General features: G+C 43.5%; 1 long non-coding RNA gene across 1 annotated transcript; it reads right to left on the bottom strand.

The window, feature by feature from the left end:
• Positions 1-558: 558 nt before the first annotated feature.
• LOC128851655 (uncharacterized) lies at positions 559-14,622 on the bottom strand. Its single transcript, XR_008449045.1, has 3 exons — positions 12,720-14,622; positions 5,248-11,409; positions 559-3,993 (listed from the first exon to the last, which is right to left on the bottom strand). It is a non-coding gene; the product is annotated as an uncharacterized LOC128851655 (long non-coding RNA).
• Positions 14,623-18,440: the final 3,818 nt, after the last annotated feature.

The raw sequence follows: 18,440 nt of genomic DNA, 5'->3' as shown, positions 1-18,440 counted from the left end.
AGTCGTTCACCTACCTAATTTAACCCATAAAACTCCTGCACAAGCATTTAAGGGTGGTTTCTGGCTACACTTCATGCCAGGTGTTGACAGGAAAGCTGCCTTCATTTTCAATCTGTGCCCAGACCTGGAGCTCTAAGCTCCAAATTGTGCTCCCAGTTAAATTCCACTATGATGCTAGAAGAAGCTGTCATTGCAGATAAAATAAAATTTAAAAAACAGTGAATCAGGCTCCTGAAATAAGTTAGCCTGATCCTAGTAAGCTAATTGACTCAGATTTAAAACAAACTAACAAAACCCCTGCACAAGTGGAAAGTTTTTCATGAACTATTTCCATTCAAAGACAAAATGCATTTTGGAGCATCCAAGAATTTAGTTTCTGTTTGTTAGAAAAGAAACATCAAGGCCAAGTTATTCAGCAGAGACTAGTTGATGGTCCTAGGGTGTTCCAGTCCTAGAAGCAGAAGAGTCCCTGAGATCCTAGAGGCAGTCATGACTCTGAACTGGAGATTAAAAGCCACCTACTTGTTGATTTTAATGGAATTGCTCCAGTTGGTGTCATTGCAGAGGAAGTAAAGTCAGAGGTGGTCTGATACATTCAAACTTTATTTTGGGATGAGTTCAGAGACACAGGTTCCCATTGACCTCTGCATCCAGATCCCAACCCACGTGCAGGCACTTGGTCAGCCAGTGTGGCTCCAGCTACAGTGTTGGACTACAGGATTGCTGCCTTGTAAGCGCTGATTGTAAGTTTTAATGAGACAACCCAATTAGAAGGCTTGACAGACCATCACAACAGTGACGCAACCGTGCTCAAACCCTATTACAGACACAGCAGAATTTCAAAGAACTGCTTTAAAAGAAAAGTCACAGAATAGCTTCCACACAGCCCTGCAAACAACAACATCACCCAAAGGCTGTGTGAAGCACGGGGAAGGCCTGTGAGAGTAAAGGCAGAAACAAGACAAGTCAGAGGAATGAATCCAAATACTGTTTTTTCCCTTTCTAACACTCAGTGTAGGCACAACCTATACCACCTGTGGAATATAAGTGCTTTACATAACTCCCACCATACTGGTCTAGCAGTGCCTATAGAGAGTTATAACATGGCCTTTGCAAAAATACACATGTACAAAATCACTTGTGCCATGTGGTGCATTATGTTGTGCTACAAGTGCCAACTGATGCAAGAGGCAGTGTTCACTGATCCCCCACATCCACAAGGCATTTTCTACCTGAGAGCCAGAGGAAGGTTTTATCACCCTGCACCCTTTGACTTCAGAGAATCAATAGACATGGATTTTGGAAATGTCTCTCCTCTTCATCCTCTTATCAGGAATTGTTCATGACTTACCCACTGTTCTTCCTGGCTTGAACTGAGTGTCTGGTTGTCCCCACCACCTGCTACAGGCAAGCTCTGTGAATACTTAGCCCAAACCCACTTGTTTTTAGCAGGTTGAGACCAACATCTGAAATGTCACCAAGCCATAAGCAAGCTAAGAGTGTTTGGGTGACACTCTCCCAGGGCAATATTTCATTTACAAAGTGTGCATTGAGCAATTCTTAGCAGTAACAATCCTCTTCTGTTGACCAAATGAAAGGTGAAATACAAGGTCCAGAAGGCTCAGTGAGGCTGCAACTGTCATACCAGAGTCCATTTTACAAATGGTCCTTTCCGAATGAATTGCTTTTGCTTATTTTTGCATATGTGTCAGGGAGAATCCAAAACTAATAAAGAGGGTCATGAAAGCTGATGGCCATTGATACTGCTGTGGCTTGTCAGTGTCATTTTCCCTGAATTAAAGGCTCATACACACATTCTGCTTGTACTGCATGATACTAGCATCAGACAAAGAAATCTCAAGCCCTGAGCTGATGCTGAGAAGAGCAGTTGTTGTCTTACCACAAGAGTGAGGGAGACCATTATAGTGCTGCAGTAGTACAGAGATGCAGAGATGCAGACAGTGACTGTGCAAACATATGCTCTGCCCTACAGGTGCTGTCCAAGTCTTTCTCTCCACCCTACTGCTGCTAGACGCTATTCAAAGAAGTATTATACAGAGATGCCTTCTTTGCCATCAGCTCTGACTGAGCCCCGTCCCAGTAAGCTGTCAGTTGGAAGCACCCACTGAGGACCTGGAGGCACCATACTCAGCGGTTTTAGTCTTAGATCCAGTAACTGCAACAACACAGCTGGAGTGGCAATGCAGGACACCACAGGCTGCAAACTCAATTTCCCTCCATGCCTGCTTTTCATGCTAGTATAGATCACTCGGAAGTGAAGTTTTGCTGCCAGCTCTGAGAGTCTGTTGGGAAGAGCCAACAGACTACAGCATGTTAGTAGGAGTTTTGCCTTAACAAGTACAAACCAAGATACCCCAACCCTTGCGAGCAAAGAGCAACACTTCAGGAAGGAAAGAGATGAACTCTGTAGCACTACAAACGTGTTCAGATTTGTTTCTGCAGGGTAAAATATCCTGTTAAGCAAGAAGTCATGAACACATAGCTAGCTAGTTTTCAATAAACTGGTGCCCAACTACGGGCGTATTAGATGACAACCCAGTGCCTAATAACATCAATGAAATCAAAGGATGTCTCTCTCCTAGCCACCGTGCAGTCATAGCTCTGGAAGCACTGACATGCACAGTGATACATGATACTTGTTAGGGAGAGGACAGATAAGGCAGGGCAATGTGGTATAGAGCAGGAAAGCTGGTCTGCAGACAGTGACCCTACTGTAGGCACAAGGTTTGTAACAGGTTATTGGCAGCGTGGAAGATATGCACCTCATAGCTGCCTTTATAGCCATCACACAGCCAAAGAAAAAGAGATGCACCTTGAGAGTCCATCTGCTCTGCGTGAGTGCGTTACAGACACCAGTGAAGAGCTGCTGTTGCAGGGATGTAGTGGGCAGTGTGTGCACCGACTACTTCCTAGGGGCATGTGCTGAGGGAGGAGAGACAGCTGAGTGTGATAAAACAACAGCCTTGTTTTCAACACTCCATCCAGAGCACTAAGAGCCAGTGGTGGCTTCAGACATAACATCAGTGAAGAAATAAAAGCCAAACTGCTGCCAACAGCAAAGTGAGCCTACGACTGTATGCTGAAATGTGGATGCAGATCTGCAGCACGCCACCTTCGCAGAGCACTCTGACACCTTCCTGCTGACAGAATCCTTGTGCCACAACTCAGAATGCAGAAAAGCAAGACAAAACAAAACAAAAAGATGGAAGAAAAATGTTACAAGCAGCTTACAAACCTGTTTAATTGTAAGATGAAAGTCTTTATTGCAAAACTGTGTGGCTAGGCCGGTCAGTGAAACTGGGAGCAGTGAGTAGCAATGCCATGGAGGAGAAGCAGGGCAACAGCAAATACTGTGGTTTACAAGGCTTTCCTTGGCGACAACTTTGATACCTACATCCATTGGTCAAGTGACTGAAATATGAACTTGAGATAACACACAGGCAGAATGCAAAGCTCCGAGGTCTCTCTGCTTACAGCTTCTTCCTTCCTGTTTACTTTTGCATCTGCACAATAGTGTGTCACTGCATGTCATAAACGCAGCATTGCACCTGGGTATCTTCCCCTTTGCCCCCCCAAAACCCGCCTGAATTTGTCAAAACGGCTCAAGAGGGAGTGAGGCCAGCTCTCCTCCACCGGCCCCCTCACAATAGAGGGTTGCCCTATTTGTGTGCAAAGGAGAGGGGCTGCTGCCCGGGCTGCAGCCCTCGCATCTGTAAGGGCTGGAGACAAGCCGCACAGATAGGCAGAAATCAATAAGCTGGCGGATCAGAGGGCCCAGCGGAGGAGCCGCTCCATGCACACGCACAGGGGCCGAACATCTGTCAGGCAAACAAAAAGCAACCCAAGCGGAACAAAAGAGAGGATTATTTTCACTCAAGTTCTTCTTCAGTCTCAGCAGGCAACATTCAAGCCGTCCTCGTATTCACACACTGAGGCCTTATGGAGTACGGGCTGTCCGGGAAATGCCAAGCGCTGTTACCAGAAGACAAAAGGGGGAGGGGGGGGGAAGAAAAACAAAAAGTAGATATGGAAAATTCAGACTGCCTTGTTGAGTGCGATCGAACGGGTGGAAGGGGCACTGATAAGGGGGTGGAGGGCAGGAAGGGGAAGAGGACACGATGAAGAAGTTGATGACAAATCTCCACAACAGTACTTGAAAATAAAGCTGATCATATCGGTCGTGCCGCAGAAGCATGAACTACTACACACAGCTATGGATTCACCAGTGCTGAGGCTGTGCTCCCCTGCTCCCTCGCACGGAAGGGCAGGGTTGCTGCAGACCTTTCACTTTTGCAGGCAAACACCGGGGCATCAGCAGAGCTGGACCTGCACCCTGACACCCTCCTCACCTGGAGGGAGCCCGGCTTAGCCCATAAGCCCCTGGCACTTCTCGGGAAGCAAAGGATTTAGGATAAGCTCAGAAACAAGCTGTCATGCCTCTCCCTCATGCTCAATATTAGAGAGCAGACATGGTTACTTTGCAGCTTGGCTTCTCCAGCCCAGCTGTCTCTTCTAATCAGCATATCATATACGTGCTAGAATTAGGTGTAAAAAAAGTGGATTCATGATGAAACAGATTAAGTAAAATCACATTTGGGCTTAAAATGTCAGAAAGCTTCATCCTCTCTGAAAAAGAAAACTTTTGTCCTCCGAATCATTTCACAGTTGAGAACTCCCTGTTTTGCATTGACATGCTGCTGCTCTATGCCCTTATGTCACCGTTGGCTTGGTGCATTGCCAAACTTAAGTTTAATTAGGAAAAAAAACTGTCTAGGTTTTGGGTTTTCTGGGTTTTTTTTTGTTTTTTTTTTGGTTTTTTTTTTTTTACCCCCAACAGTTTCACAGTATGTAAACTGCGTTCACTGCTGAAAGCAGGAGGTCTTCTGGATAAAGGTGAACTTGCTTAATTGAAGACTCGCACTCTGACCTTGCAGCTCTGTGCCGATGGATGCCCACAGCATCCTGCAAAACAGATATATGTCTCAGCCTTGAAAGTGACTTGCCACAGAAGATACAGCATTTTAGGGAGTATCACGCAGGTATCTTGAACAAGCTTCATTTTATTACATTGGTTTTGGGGTGCAGAAAGAATGTAAATGGGAAGAGGCATTGACTTAGGGAAAATAGGCACCTGTGTTAAAAAAAATCCCAAAGTAATGATTGAAAAAGAAATCAAAACAAAACACATACTTAACTGCTGCCTTATCTTAGAAGCTTCTAAATTACCTTTATCTAATTTGTGGTGCCAGACATCATGGAGTTGGCTCAGTGAGATCTCCAGAAGGATCCCTAAAGAAAGTAAGTCCTGGTTACTGTTTTGCTTGAGAAAGTGAATGAAAGGGAAAGACTGCCTTCCCTATCCCTAGGAAGGATCTGAGCTTGCAGTCCCAGCTGCTTCCTGGACCTCTTGAACTCAGCCTCTACACATCAGGGAGGAGTAAGGTCTCGTGTTGCCACCTATGTATTTTGTTCACATGTACCACCCACCTGAGAGAAACCAGAGGCAGCATGAGGGCATCTGTTAGCAGCCAGGGACAGGCACAGCAGCCTGGTGCCAGCAGTGTGTTCTTCTGTCACTGGCAAACGAGGCCATCTGCCATAGATATAGCACTTCTTTTTCCCAGGAGCTTTGATCAGGTGGACTGTGAGCATTTCATAGCTCGTAGGCAGGACGATAACCTCCATCATCCACTGCAGGTGCTGCAGACTCAGCTACCTTTACCAAACATACCCCTGGAGACTCCCCAGCATTTGTGGGGAAGACAAACGGAGTTTCAAGGAGTGACAGACATGCTTGCTACATCAAAGTCTGTGTGTGGAGGGCATATCCAGCACCCTGTACATGCCTTACAGAGATCATGCACGCGTGCCTGGACTGTCTCTCTCTAAGGCCAGAAAGATCCAACTCTTTTCCTAAAATAAAGCAGTTCATATGCTAGCCCTTGGTGTCTCCTCATCTGAGCTTCACCAGTCCTGAATTGTCACCTCTTCTGCAGGGCCACAGGGATTCTACCTTCCTCCTGCGGAGAGGAGAGACCCAAACTCAAGAGCAGAGTCTGCTTCCCAGTGTTGCTCTTTACTTACCTGGGTTGTTGACCTTCCTTGGTCAGCAGTTAGCTCACTTGCAGCCTTTCCTGGATGCCTCTGCTCTGCCTGGGCTGCAGTGCATTGTAAGGCTTATTTCTAACTCACTGCTTGGTCATGTCTTGGGAATTTCAGAGGTCTGTTTCCCTTTTGCAGTTCTCATGCAGGCCATCAACAGCGAATCAATACCTTCTTACCTCATGGTTACGATATTACTAATATTTGTCCACAGTCAATGTTTTTCCTTAAAGCCAAAGCACTTGAGTTTCTTTTGCTCTCTTTGGTTATTTTTTGCAAGCCTTGAAGCACATGCAAGTACTATCCTAAGCCATACAGCAAATACTTCCATGAAGCTGGGCTTTAGGGGGAGGGTGTTGAAACTAGAGCTTTGATGTTATACAGATAAATAATTAAAAAATAATACAAAGCTGATCATTCAAAGGAGAGAAAACTGTTTCATATGAGGAACAGTATGCTCATAAAAAGTTTTACGGTATGGAAACAGTATACTACATTGTGCAGGGAAGATTTTGTCCTTTACTCCCTACCATTGAAATCTGCTCTTGATTCTACCCACACAATGGCTCCTCCAGAAGCTGGATAAGAATGAAAGGAAAAGACAAGAAAGGAAGGTAGTAAAATAAATGGATATACGTATATCTTTTGTGTGACATTTTGCAACTAAGCATGTTTGTTGTTTTTAATTTTGTCCTTGTCTATCAACAATGGAAAAGAAGCCAATTCATTAGCAAAATCATTTTTTGAAGGGATAGGTTTTGAGGCAATCCAGCTATGACAAGCTCTTGGATTGGGTGTTGTTGGAGGAGTCTTTCTTGTACTGTAAATCTGACACGGCCAGTTCCCTAGAAAACCAGGTTTTGGGGATGCTTTGATGCCTGTGAGGTTGCTCTACAGGCAGCAGAGGATATATCTGGAAGATGAAAGCCAGGGGCAGGGAGCCTGGACAGCAGAAGACACCAGTCACCTGCGAGCGGAAACTGGCAGAGATGCGCGCTGAGAGCAAATTTGACCTGTCAGTTTGATTGTCCCCATTTCCTCTGGAGCCATGGAGCACCCTGGTGTTTCCTGCAGCCTGTTGCACCCCTTTCCAAAGGGCTTTTAACTGAAAAATCAGAGGGACAATGCCAAGGTGCGATGTTAGTATGGTTTTGCAGACTACATGACATGGTCCATCAGACTGCAGCTTGGGAACTCCTGCTTCAAGTGCCTAAAAGAGAGACAGGGCTAACCAGTGACTCTCAGACAAGCAGCTGTGACACGTGCCATCACAGTAAATTAATGGTGGCCACAGTTTTGACAGTTTAAGTCAAAACAGAACTGAACAATCACAGCAAGTTTTTGTCTTGTGGCTGCGATGAATTCCCTGGTGGCTGCATGCAGCCACTATTATTGTCTTTGAGAGTCACTGCCCTAAGAGATGAGTTCTTTAACAAGTGAACAAATAACTCAATTGGAAATTAAAACAGTACACTCCTGAGAGGAGCTCAGCAGCCTCTTCTCCCATTAGCAACAGTGGGAGTTGCCATGCTCTGCACTTCGCTGAGTAAAAGCTATTCTCTCTCTCTTCAATAGATGACTCTGCTGTAACCGGTTGCTTCACAATGTCATTCCAGTTTGCCTCTTCTGGGTACAATTTGCTGGTATATGGGAATACACTGATTTTTGGTCAAGTTTCAGCCTGGGAAAAAAAAAATCAATTGCACAAAACAAAACGGAAAGGGCAGGGGAGAGGCGACCACATTTATGACTGAACATTTTGTTGAAAAGTAATTATTGAGAACTCACTTTGTGGAAGAACTTGCTGTATCAAGAAGAGAAGAGGATCAGTCATCCTAGGATCTAAAAACAATCAAGAAATCAAACTCAGGTAATTCAAAGATGACAGATTGCCCAATCTGAATTATGTGAGGCTTACAGATATAATAACTTTCCTCCAAGGCAGGAAAGAGAGAGAGAGGAAAGTATTTTTATGAAATGTATTCAGTGGGCACGGAAAGCCTCCTGCAAGGAAGAAGATGTACTTTAACTCTATGTTGTGGTAGTTTGGTGCTGAAAAACAGAAGGGGTGAAGGAATTGTGAACAGCTGGTGAGTGTCAGGCTGTGCCAAAAGAATGAAGAGTGGAGGAGGGGAGAAAGCAATTTTAAAGAAAAACCCAATGATAAAATAAGAGTAAAAATACTAACTTCAACTGTAAAATAAAAATCCAGTCAGAAAACCAAAACATAAGCATTTAGAGTGTACTGTCAAACACCAGCTTCCCATAGACTATAAGAGCAACAGAAACCATTGTCCTCTGTTGGGGATGGGAGCCATAAAAAATAACAAGCTGGGCTGGGAACATAACTGCTGTGTGCTCTCACTTGCATTTCTCAACTAAACCCAACACAAGTCTCTTTCGAATACAAGAGATGCTACATGGAGGATAAGCACTCCCCTGCCTAGCTTGAGAGATGATCAATGAGCACTCATCTTCCTCCAAAAAAGTCCCAGCACTTCGAACATGATCAGTTCATTAAGGCTCTCAAGTGAGGAATAAGTAGTGGCCCCACGGCAGGGTGGTGGGTGTGTGGGACAGGGACCTTAGAGCCAAACACAGAGTGCAGCCTGCTGCCAGCGCCGGGGAGACATTTGGGCTGGGGTGGTTGCAGGTGGTAGCATGCCCTGCTCCTGGGCACACAGCTGGTACAGAGCTCTGCTCTGGGGTCCCTGTCCTCTAAGAGCTGCCCTCCTGCCAGAAGAAAGAGAGGTTTATGCTCAGCCTCAGGTGAGTAACGCTGACTTTCCTGGCAAACTGGTCCCACAGCACACAATTTTATGAACTTTGTCCCTGTACAACTTGCCGTGGCATGGCAGTACTTCAGAGGTTTGGGCACTTCTGCAGCAGGATCTGAGAGAAGCTGCCTGCTCCCATTCAGGTGCTGGGGACCTGCCCATGGCCAAGGTGAGCTCAGCACGCGCTGAAGGACTATGGCACAGCACAGCGCTTGCTCAATTCTTGCTCCCCTGGCCACGCTGGAAGCCAGGTGAAACACTGTGCAGAGATGCTTGAAGATTATTTTCAAGGAAGGGGAGATTAAGCAGACAAAGACTCTAATTGAGGAACAACAGTGATATGTAACATTGTGATGGATATGCAGAGGCAACAAGGGAACAGTTATTTGTAATTTCTCACAATACAAATATTAACAAGCTTCACCTGAAACGATTTGATGGCAAGGTGAAAACAAACAGAAGTGCCTTTTCATTTACAGTATCAATTATGAAGCTTTAGATACATTAACAACAACAAAACAAGGAAACACAAATCCAGATACGAACAGTCCACAAATGCAATTCAACGCAAAGACATGGATACATTCTCAACTCAAAAGTCCTTAAATCACAGTCTGCCAGAAGCCAGGATACGCGAAAAGAATTCTCTCTCTTTGCTAGCTCTATTCTTGCACAGCACTATTGACCATTGTTGGAGGATGGAAAGATCTTTACTGAACCCAAGAGTATAGTCCTGCTTTCTTCTGTTTTTCATTTGTCCTTTGAAACTTGGCATACCCAGCAATTAAAAATTAACCTTTGAAACAAATACATCCAAATCACAGGTATCAAAAATGCTGTGTTAACTTGACTGCCACATGCTTTGACATTCAGAATACTAAAACTTTTAAAAGGGATTCTGCTGATGGATGGGCTCATCTTTTTCAGGGCATGATTGGCAGGGGTCTATTTCAAAATACCTCCCATTAAGGGGAGGAAAAAAAAAGAAAACTACCTTAATGGTGAAGCAGGGAATGACAGCAGCAGACAAAAGGTCGTTGCTTCTTTGTTCTTCAAATCTGAAGAAAATACACAGAACTCCATTGTATGACTTTTTTCATGCACAACATTGTCTCCCTTGACCCCATGCACATCTGCAGCCTGAAGTCCTCTGTTATCTCTGGATAACAGCTGTTCCATCACTGATTATTCATCAGCTCCACTTTAGTCTTCCTAAGGTGCTGTGAAAAGCCCCCAGGTTGCTGAGTTTTCTAACATACACTCAAGATAAAGCCTAAAATTGCTGAAAAAAATAGGATAAATAATGGATAAGACTTACTGAATAATTTGCTTGGTTATCTCTAGTATACAGGCGTTTACCTTTAAAGTATTGGAATTGCACGATCTTTTAAAAATCTCATAGAATTGCCTAGTTCTCTCATCTAACTGCTTTACACTTTTTATTTGGCTTTGAACAGCAAATGCAAGGGCAAGGAACACATGCAGTCAGCACTGGAGAAACAAGTAAGCCTTTCAGATATAGGATGTACAGGAGCAGAATTTGCAGAATAATCAGTTAGTGAGGATTTCCAGTTAAAAGAAAGTGACTGAAGAGATGAGGTATGTGCAAAATCCAACCCCTTTGAATGCAAATACTCCTTGATCTTTATTTGGGGCAGAGAAAGTAATTTCTCTTCTGTCTTCTCACATTTGCTATGGAGACCCAATTCAGTATGCACGTCCTCCCCAGGTAATTCATCTTCTGGGTTCTTCCACCATCACCTCCCTCTAGTCATTTTTCACCCCTACCACTCTCCAGTTACCAGTGCTCATATTCCCACATGGGTGCTAAATCCCATCGGCCTCTCTGCCAGAAGGATAAGGTGGAAGAGGATTTCTTTGATCTTCAAGACTCTTTCATGGGTCATTTGAGAGGTGGGGATGGAAGAAGGTGAAGATTTCCAGTTTATCAGCAAGGTGTTGATGGCCAACAGATTGCTGGGAACATAATAGAGGACATTCCTGAAAAAAAAAAATGCTTTGCAGCCCAGCACTAAGTTGTTAATGAGCTCCTGGTGTAAATTCATACAGTGCAGGTGCTGTACGTAAGCAGGTGGCTCTGCAGTGATAGGCAGCCCCCAGTTATCTACATATGAGTAAGTTGTACAGCTCCTGTCCCTGAAATATCTGCATGCTCAGTATGTGAGTTTAGATTAGCGTTACAGAGCCCACAATGTGCTAGGACTATTTCTAGAAATATGGACCTACCTTAAAGACTGTAAACCAGAGAAAACCACTTCTGCAGGAACCCCAGAGGGTACACAGGCTATATTTCACAGAGCAGCCCTGAATCCTGGTAGCAGTGGCTCATTTGCCTTGTGGACATCTGGAAAATGGGCTGCTCAGAAGTCACTGCTCTTTGATCTCTCCAAACATGGAAGTGCTATGTATGCACAAATGTTGCAGATAGCTGCAGTTAACCTGTTGTAGTTACTATAGCTTAGGTACAGGATGCTGACATGCAAGTCTACTGAAAAGAATCAGAGGGACAGAGTTAAAGGTACATATTCAACCCTTGTTCTAAATAAATTTCCCAGTTTGATTGCAAAACTGACTTTTTTTTCATGTTCCCAACTTGTTTTTTGTCTCCTTCTGTCCATCTACATCACCCCCCTTGCAATCATATCACACGCTCTTTGTCCATATGCCAAGACTTTGCAGAGGACTTGCAAAATCTTCATTCCTGATTGCTTACCTGTTCTGTACAGCATCTCTGCCTTTCTCCAGAAAGGAATTCTGCTATAGCCTCCTTCCGCTAGACAAAATTATGCAAATTGCATAGATTAAATTGCTGTATAATGGTTGATCAGCTTTTCCTTATTGTTTGCCATTTGTTACACAGGATTTGCGTGCATTTAAGAGTTTTATGTGTTTAATAGTTATTTAAGAGGCTTAGCATAGCTAATACCTTCAGGCAGTTCTGGTCCTGCAGACTACAGAGAAGTAAAAGCTACCTCTGTCATCAGTGGTTTTGACTTTAGGAGTTTTAGAAATTGTTTTAAAAGCCTGAGTGGCAAAGGAGCTGGGGAGAAGATGCAGTGACTGCTGATATTGTTTGGAGAGGGTGCTGCTGTTTACCAAAACTATCCCTTGTCCCCCTTCTGATAAGGCCAGCTGTAGCTGCTCCCACTGACTCTACAGCCACTGTTGGACTAGGGCCTCCCTGCAGGATGTGGGTCTCCAAATTCCATCTCGTTCAATTACAGCATGTTTCCACTCATGGACTTGCAAAAGCTTGGATATGAACATAGGCTCCTATTCTGGCTGGAGGCTGGTGGCAAGCGAACACATAGGCATTTCCTCTCAGTTGCCAGATCCTGTTCTCATTAACATGTTGCCAAAGCATTAATCATATCTCAAATCCCGTGAGCCTTTAAGCAGCCTTTCCCTCCCAGCTGCCTCATCCCCATTCCTTGATAGCCAGACTTTCATCTCTCTCTCACTCCTCACACATCCTTGATCTTTTCCAAGAGCTGCAGCCCCGCCAGAGCAAGCAGGCTGGGAACAATGAGCAGTTTGCTGCCATCGAGCTGGCTTTTCTGCTTCCTTGCTGGTTGCGTAGTGGAGGCCACTCCAGTGCACTCAGCAAAACACACAGAATCCATGCAATACCTACAGCTTTTCTGTAAGCAATTAACTGAAGAAGTCAGGTTTGGTTTTCTTAAACAAATTAGCCTTTTAGTATTGAGTTATACACACCGTTGAGAAAATAGAGAGTAAAGTAAATACGTTCTTGAAAAGCAACCCTTCTCCCATGCAGCCCCAGAGAGTGGTACTCACACATTTACCCACTGCAAACAGATGGGCCATTTTCTCGTGTCTCTATTAGGTAATAGGCTCAAGCTGTGAACAAATAAAGCAGAAAACACCCAATATGCCAATGTGTTAATTTTGTCTTCCTGTAGGTGTCTCTGTCGATTGCAAAAACGAGTCAGACCCAACTTATTTGTTTCTTATTTTCCCTAGCAGAGAAAAAGACAAGCTATAAACTTTTTCCTGTGCAAAATAAACTCTGACCATTTTTTCACAGTAACACATATATAAAAGGTGTTTATTAAGCCACATGTGAGAAACAATAAAACTAGTCCGAACAACTTGATAGGCTGTTTGTGTATGTGTCGTCTTTTTAGATAGCTGGATTCTCCTTTAAAACATTCATCTATATACATATTCCTTACAAACCCTAGTTTTTAATAATATTCCCAGGACCAGTCTCCTTAGCGTGCATATGAATACATAGGCTATATATAATAATTTGTCATTTGCATGGCCTTTTCTCTATGTGGTGCTTGATGTACTTCACTGGGGTATAGCACAGGATAGAATCTAGCTCAGGCTGCGCACACCTTATGAACTAGTAACATGCGTGAATGGTTCACCAGTGCTTTTATAGACAAGACTGTTTTTGTGCTTGCATTAGAAATGTCAGGTAGTTTCCACAGGGCACAGGATGGAAGGTGGCAACCTCTAAGGAGGTCTAGATATTGACTAAACCCAACAAAGAACATATTTTTCCAATGTACTCCTCCAAATCTGCAGTTTTACTTATTTTGCCTAGAAGGTCTTTGTCCTTGCATGGCTGAATTCTTCAGTCCAAGGAGGAGCGAGTGCCGCAGGGATTTATTTGTGTACTTCCCAACTGAAACACAACGGTTCTTCATGCACTCAGGCCTATACCAGAGAGGTATAAAGGTGCTTCTCTTTCTTTAAAGTCTAACATGATTAAAGACACTCCTATGACTCTTAATTTACCACTATCAAACTACCTCTCCTATTGTTATAACCTTTCTTTCTTTCATGAAGGCTCTTTTGAAGCTTTTCACATACTTGTTAAATGCTTTTGGTCACAAAGCCTGCTCAAAGTTCCCTTGATCACGTCATTGCTGTGGTGTAAAATTGAATTACTTTTACAATGCCTGCTGTACCCTGGCAAAGTGAAGACTTTTCCCACAGTTAACAGAGGTGGAAGGCCTCAAAAATAAATGAATAAAGGAAGACAAAAAAATGTGAGTTTTCATTAAATGGAAAAAACCCCCACTTTTTCTTGAAATGCGGGAAGGCAAGCTCAAGTATGTGTCGGCCAGTGACACTATCTCACAGTTTCAAGAGCGAAATAGTCTGACTTGTTGGGTCAGGGTTAATAATAGTGAAAAAATGATGCATTTACAGCCTGCTTAGTTTTTTTTGATGGTTGTTTTAGCAAAGACTTGTCTCCCACAAAGAATCAAGAACATGAACAGCTGCTTCATTGCTGAAAATGGCTGTGGGATGTTATAGGGTTGCAAATCACAAAGTTAGTTCTCATCCTTATTTGTGACCTTTTATAAGATTGGACATCAAATGAATGAGGTTATCCAAACCAGAAAGTATTAAAACCAGATAAGCATACTCAGAACACACTTCCCCTACTCCCAAAGGAAACCTTCACACACATCGCTTCCTGAAAAATAAGCCAGGCTTCGTTATTCCTACTGTATCATCTAAAAAAGGACTTTGGTTAGCCTTGTTTTTTCCAGGTTCTTATTGCATGTTTGTAACACAGTACAATAAGAAGCCTGCACTGGCAATCCATTGCTTCATGCTGGAGGTAGCAGAGTGCCCCTTGGAAGCCGAAGCCTCTCCTCAGGAGAGGTATGAAACTCATTCAGCAAAGCACATGGACATGTCTAACATCTTGTTTGAGTTCAGCATCATCCTCTGGTGACCCTGTTGACCAACTGTTTCACCTGGTATAAGAAACTCAGGCTAATTTTCCTTTTCCCCTCAGTTTCTGCTGTATGATCTGTTTATTGCTATTATACTTGGCTGTGAAGCTCATGCTTCTCCCTGTCACAGCTACGGTGGCTTCCTCCAAGTTCAGGACTTCATGTACTTGACAGCACATCCAGTTCTCAAGCCAGTGGGCCAGGACCAGCAGGATCTCACAGCCGGGGGAGTGCAGGAGAGTGCAGCAGTCATCTCCAAGGTCCTAGCTGGAGAGGGTCTAGATGCACCCATTCTTGTCTCTGGTAACTCAGACCCAGTCTCAAATGCTCTCACAGTTCTAGTTCAGTTCAAGACAGATCCGAGCAGTTTCAGTCCTGACTTTTCTGTAAAAGGGGATGTGCTGCGATGTCACAGGGTACTCATCTTCCACTGGTAGCTGTGCTCATAGGTATATATTCTGCTAAAACCATGCTTTCATGGTGAGAGCTTGTGTCCTACCTGGAGCAGGGGGAATTTCATTGTACTGTTACCATGAAAGGTGTTTGTGGGGCATTGCTTCCACCCTGGCAGTGCTGCCCTAGGATGTAGGCAGAGTGCATCTGGGGAGATGTGACCTCTCTGTTGCTCAAAGAGATTCCCAGTTAACCAAGCAGCAAGAAGAACAATAGGAGCAGCACCCTTTTGACTTGCATGTTTTTCATCTTGCTTTTGCTTCCCTTGGATTTTCTAAGGCAGGCTGTGAATACTAAAGCATCACCACTTGCACTTAAAGACTTTGCAGGTGATAGGGTGATGCTTGTTCACACCAGTATGAGAGGAACCCCACAGCAGGAAGTCTGCTCTTTCAGACCTCTTTAGAAATGTGTGATAATCTCATAGGGCACCAACACTTTCTCCCTCCCCTCTCTCCCAGCCTCTAATTTCTCTCAAACAAGTCTCTACGTTTTGATGTGGCTGTTGACGTAGCTCTCCTTTCTCTAAATTTGCCCCGTTTCACACCTTACTATGCCATACCATTGCACTATTCAGGGCTTTGGGAACAGATTTACTCATTCAGGCGACACGTAGCCTGCTGTGTTGCACTCTCCACGTTCTGGAAAAGCCATATTTGGTGGTGGCAGATATGCAGGCCTTTTTTGTATTCTTTCTTTTTTCCTCCTCTTCTCCATCCCTCATGCCTTGACTTCTCCATAAGAATTAGTATATATTCAAATTTTGTACTTTTGCATCATATTCCTCCTTTTCTTGCTATGTACAGAGCCAGTCAGAATTTTCTTTTTAAACATAGCTTTTTTTAACCAAACACCCAAATTCTGAACAGTTTGCAGGAAACCAAAGCTCCATATTTAAGTCTGTATATCAAAAGAGGTAATAGAAATTTCAATGTGAATCCACATGCCATAGGAGAATGCTTACCACCAAAATTGTATCTGTTCTCTGTATTTGTTTCAATTACTAATCCACCAAACAACCTTTGAAAGATTGTTTTATCTTGATGTGCAATAATGTTGAAGGATCTGGGAAGAGTTTCCTGCCCAGCTTTATCTATATCACTGTAGTAGATGAGTGTGTCTCAGAGGCTGATTAATTTGCTCATGCAACCCAGTGAACAAGGCAGTAACACATCAACTTAGGTTTAGAGTTGGGCAATAAAGACACAGAGGACAGATTAAGAAATTTTTCCAAGGTCATACTCAAAATAGGAATGTGCTTACCCACAAGATTCCCTCACATGCCAATCTAATACTTTACCCCCAAGCTCATCATTTTTAGTTAAGTACCTAGCAAGGTTTATGCTGTCATCTGATACCAGAGCACTTAGACTTACTGAACCTTTCATTAAAACCTTGTACAAACACTGAATTCTCACAGCATCTGTCTGGAGTAGCTGCCACTATTTTGTCTCCTCTGCAGGCTGTGACACTGGAGAACATATGGGAAAGATGACACGACCAAAACTGTGCTAAGAATCAGCAGGGAAAGTCATGTCATCATCCCTGTCTCCCAACATGTGCACACAGGGTTCCCTGTAGAGGACACCAGGTTCCCAAGTTGGTCTTCATTTAGTTTAAGCATTTGATTCTCATGCTTTTGTGTACCTTATTAATCTTGGTGAAGATCAGAATTTCCCTCTTAAGTGCAACTGAGTTGTGTTAAAACCCACCAGGGTTTACACACCGCGTGTGGGCCTATCTTGAAAAGCTCAGCTGTAAAAATAATTCACATCACACATTACAAAGTTGATTGTAGTGTTAAACAGAGCAGACATTTGGTGAAGTGTACCCCTGGACAGGACCATGTAGTTGTTACGCATGCTAAGAAACTTCTCTCATTCAAACAGAGGCCACCAAAATTGTTTTTGAATAAGAACTCACTGGGTTTTCTTCACTCTTTCATCTTGTCAGGAAATCTCTGTGAACTTCCCTCCTCTCCATTTGCTTTCCTTCCCCCTTCTCTGCTGTCATTTACCAGCCGGGCTATTTTCTTCAAAGTACCCTCTAAATGTCACAACCACCAACCAACCACAGCAAATAATGGAAATGCCCTAGTAACCCTTCCCAAAGCACTTATATACCAATGCTGAATAATTTGACCTGCTCTCATTATCGGGAGCGGACTTCACAGTAGTGGTAGAGGAAAGGGCTGGTTTTAAGATTTTGTTCCCTTTTCTCTTGGTTGTTTTTTGATGTGAGACAGCTCTACGAATATGAACTAGAAAAACCTTACAGCCCAAACCAGACTCCCTTCGGAAGCAGTGTGCCAGCTAATACAGAATGAGGAACATTCCCACTTCAAGTGCAGTTGTACATGCTTCACTGTGTCCCCTGATTACAAGAAAATGGCTTTAAAGTCCTCAGGGACCTCTAAAACAAATAATCCATAAAAATAAAAGGCTTGGGCATAGCAAAGGTGTGGACATGTTTACCTTTGAACACAGGATTTCACCTGGGAGACACAGTCTGTAACACAGGATTTCAGGCAGAATTCCAACCCTTGCTTCAGTTTTAAAAAAACAAGAGTGTTTCAAAGAGTCATGATAACTGTTATTGTGCTGATTTTTTCCAATGCATCTAAAGAGATTTGCTACAAATGCCCCCACTAACAGGCATTTAACCAGGTTAAAATATGTCAAGATGACCTACTTGACTAATCTGGGGAATTCCATATAATTTCATTCAGTGTTGGTTAAAGTTCTTGTGTCCCAAATGACTTACGTCTGTCTATTTCTTTGATCACTGATAAATATGCATTTCAAGGTATTTTGTATTCAAGATGTGCCTGAAGCAATATCCTCAAACTAGCTCCTACCCAAGATCAAAAGAAAAATATTTAAGTCAGGGCTCAAGCTTTGAAGATGATCTTATTTCAGTCCCAACAAGACCTCTGGATCTAATCTAGATCAGGGTTTTGGTCACCACCCCCTTTCTCTTTTACAGGGACAGAACAATACTGAATATATTGTCTTTCTCATGGTAGTCTTCCCTCCTTCCCTTCAGGCCTTTCACTGTATGTAATTCAACTTACCCTAAACAAGCAACACTGACCTTATCACCAGAGAGACACTTCAAACCTAACTTGAGTTACTCACTCTGCCTTACAGGTCAGGAGTGAACAGAAGCGTTCAATTCAGCTCTCAGAGGTGTGGGTTTACTGATATACTTATCTGTTCACACATAAGCACCTTCTGAACTGCTTCACATCTACAGAAGACAAAACAGTGGCACTGAGTGCAACCCAACCAAAGCATAGGTGCTATCCTTGGCATGGTTGAAGCACATAAGTGAAGGAAATTCA

Source organism: Cuculus canorus, chromosome 3 (assembly GCF_017976375.1).
Source record: "Cuculus canorus isolate bCucCan1 chromosome 3, bCucCan1.pri, whole genome shotgun sequence".
NCBI lineage: Eukaryota > Metazoa > Chordata > Aves > Cuculiformes > Cuculidae > Cuculus > Cuculus canorus.
Note: the sequence above shows the minus strand (reverse complement) of the source record. Positions and strands in the feature narration are given on the sequence as shown.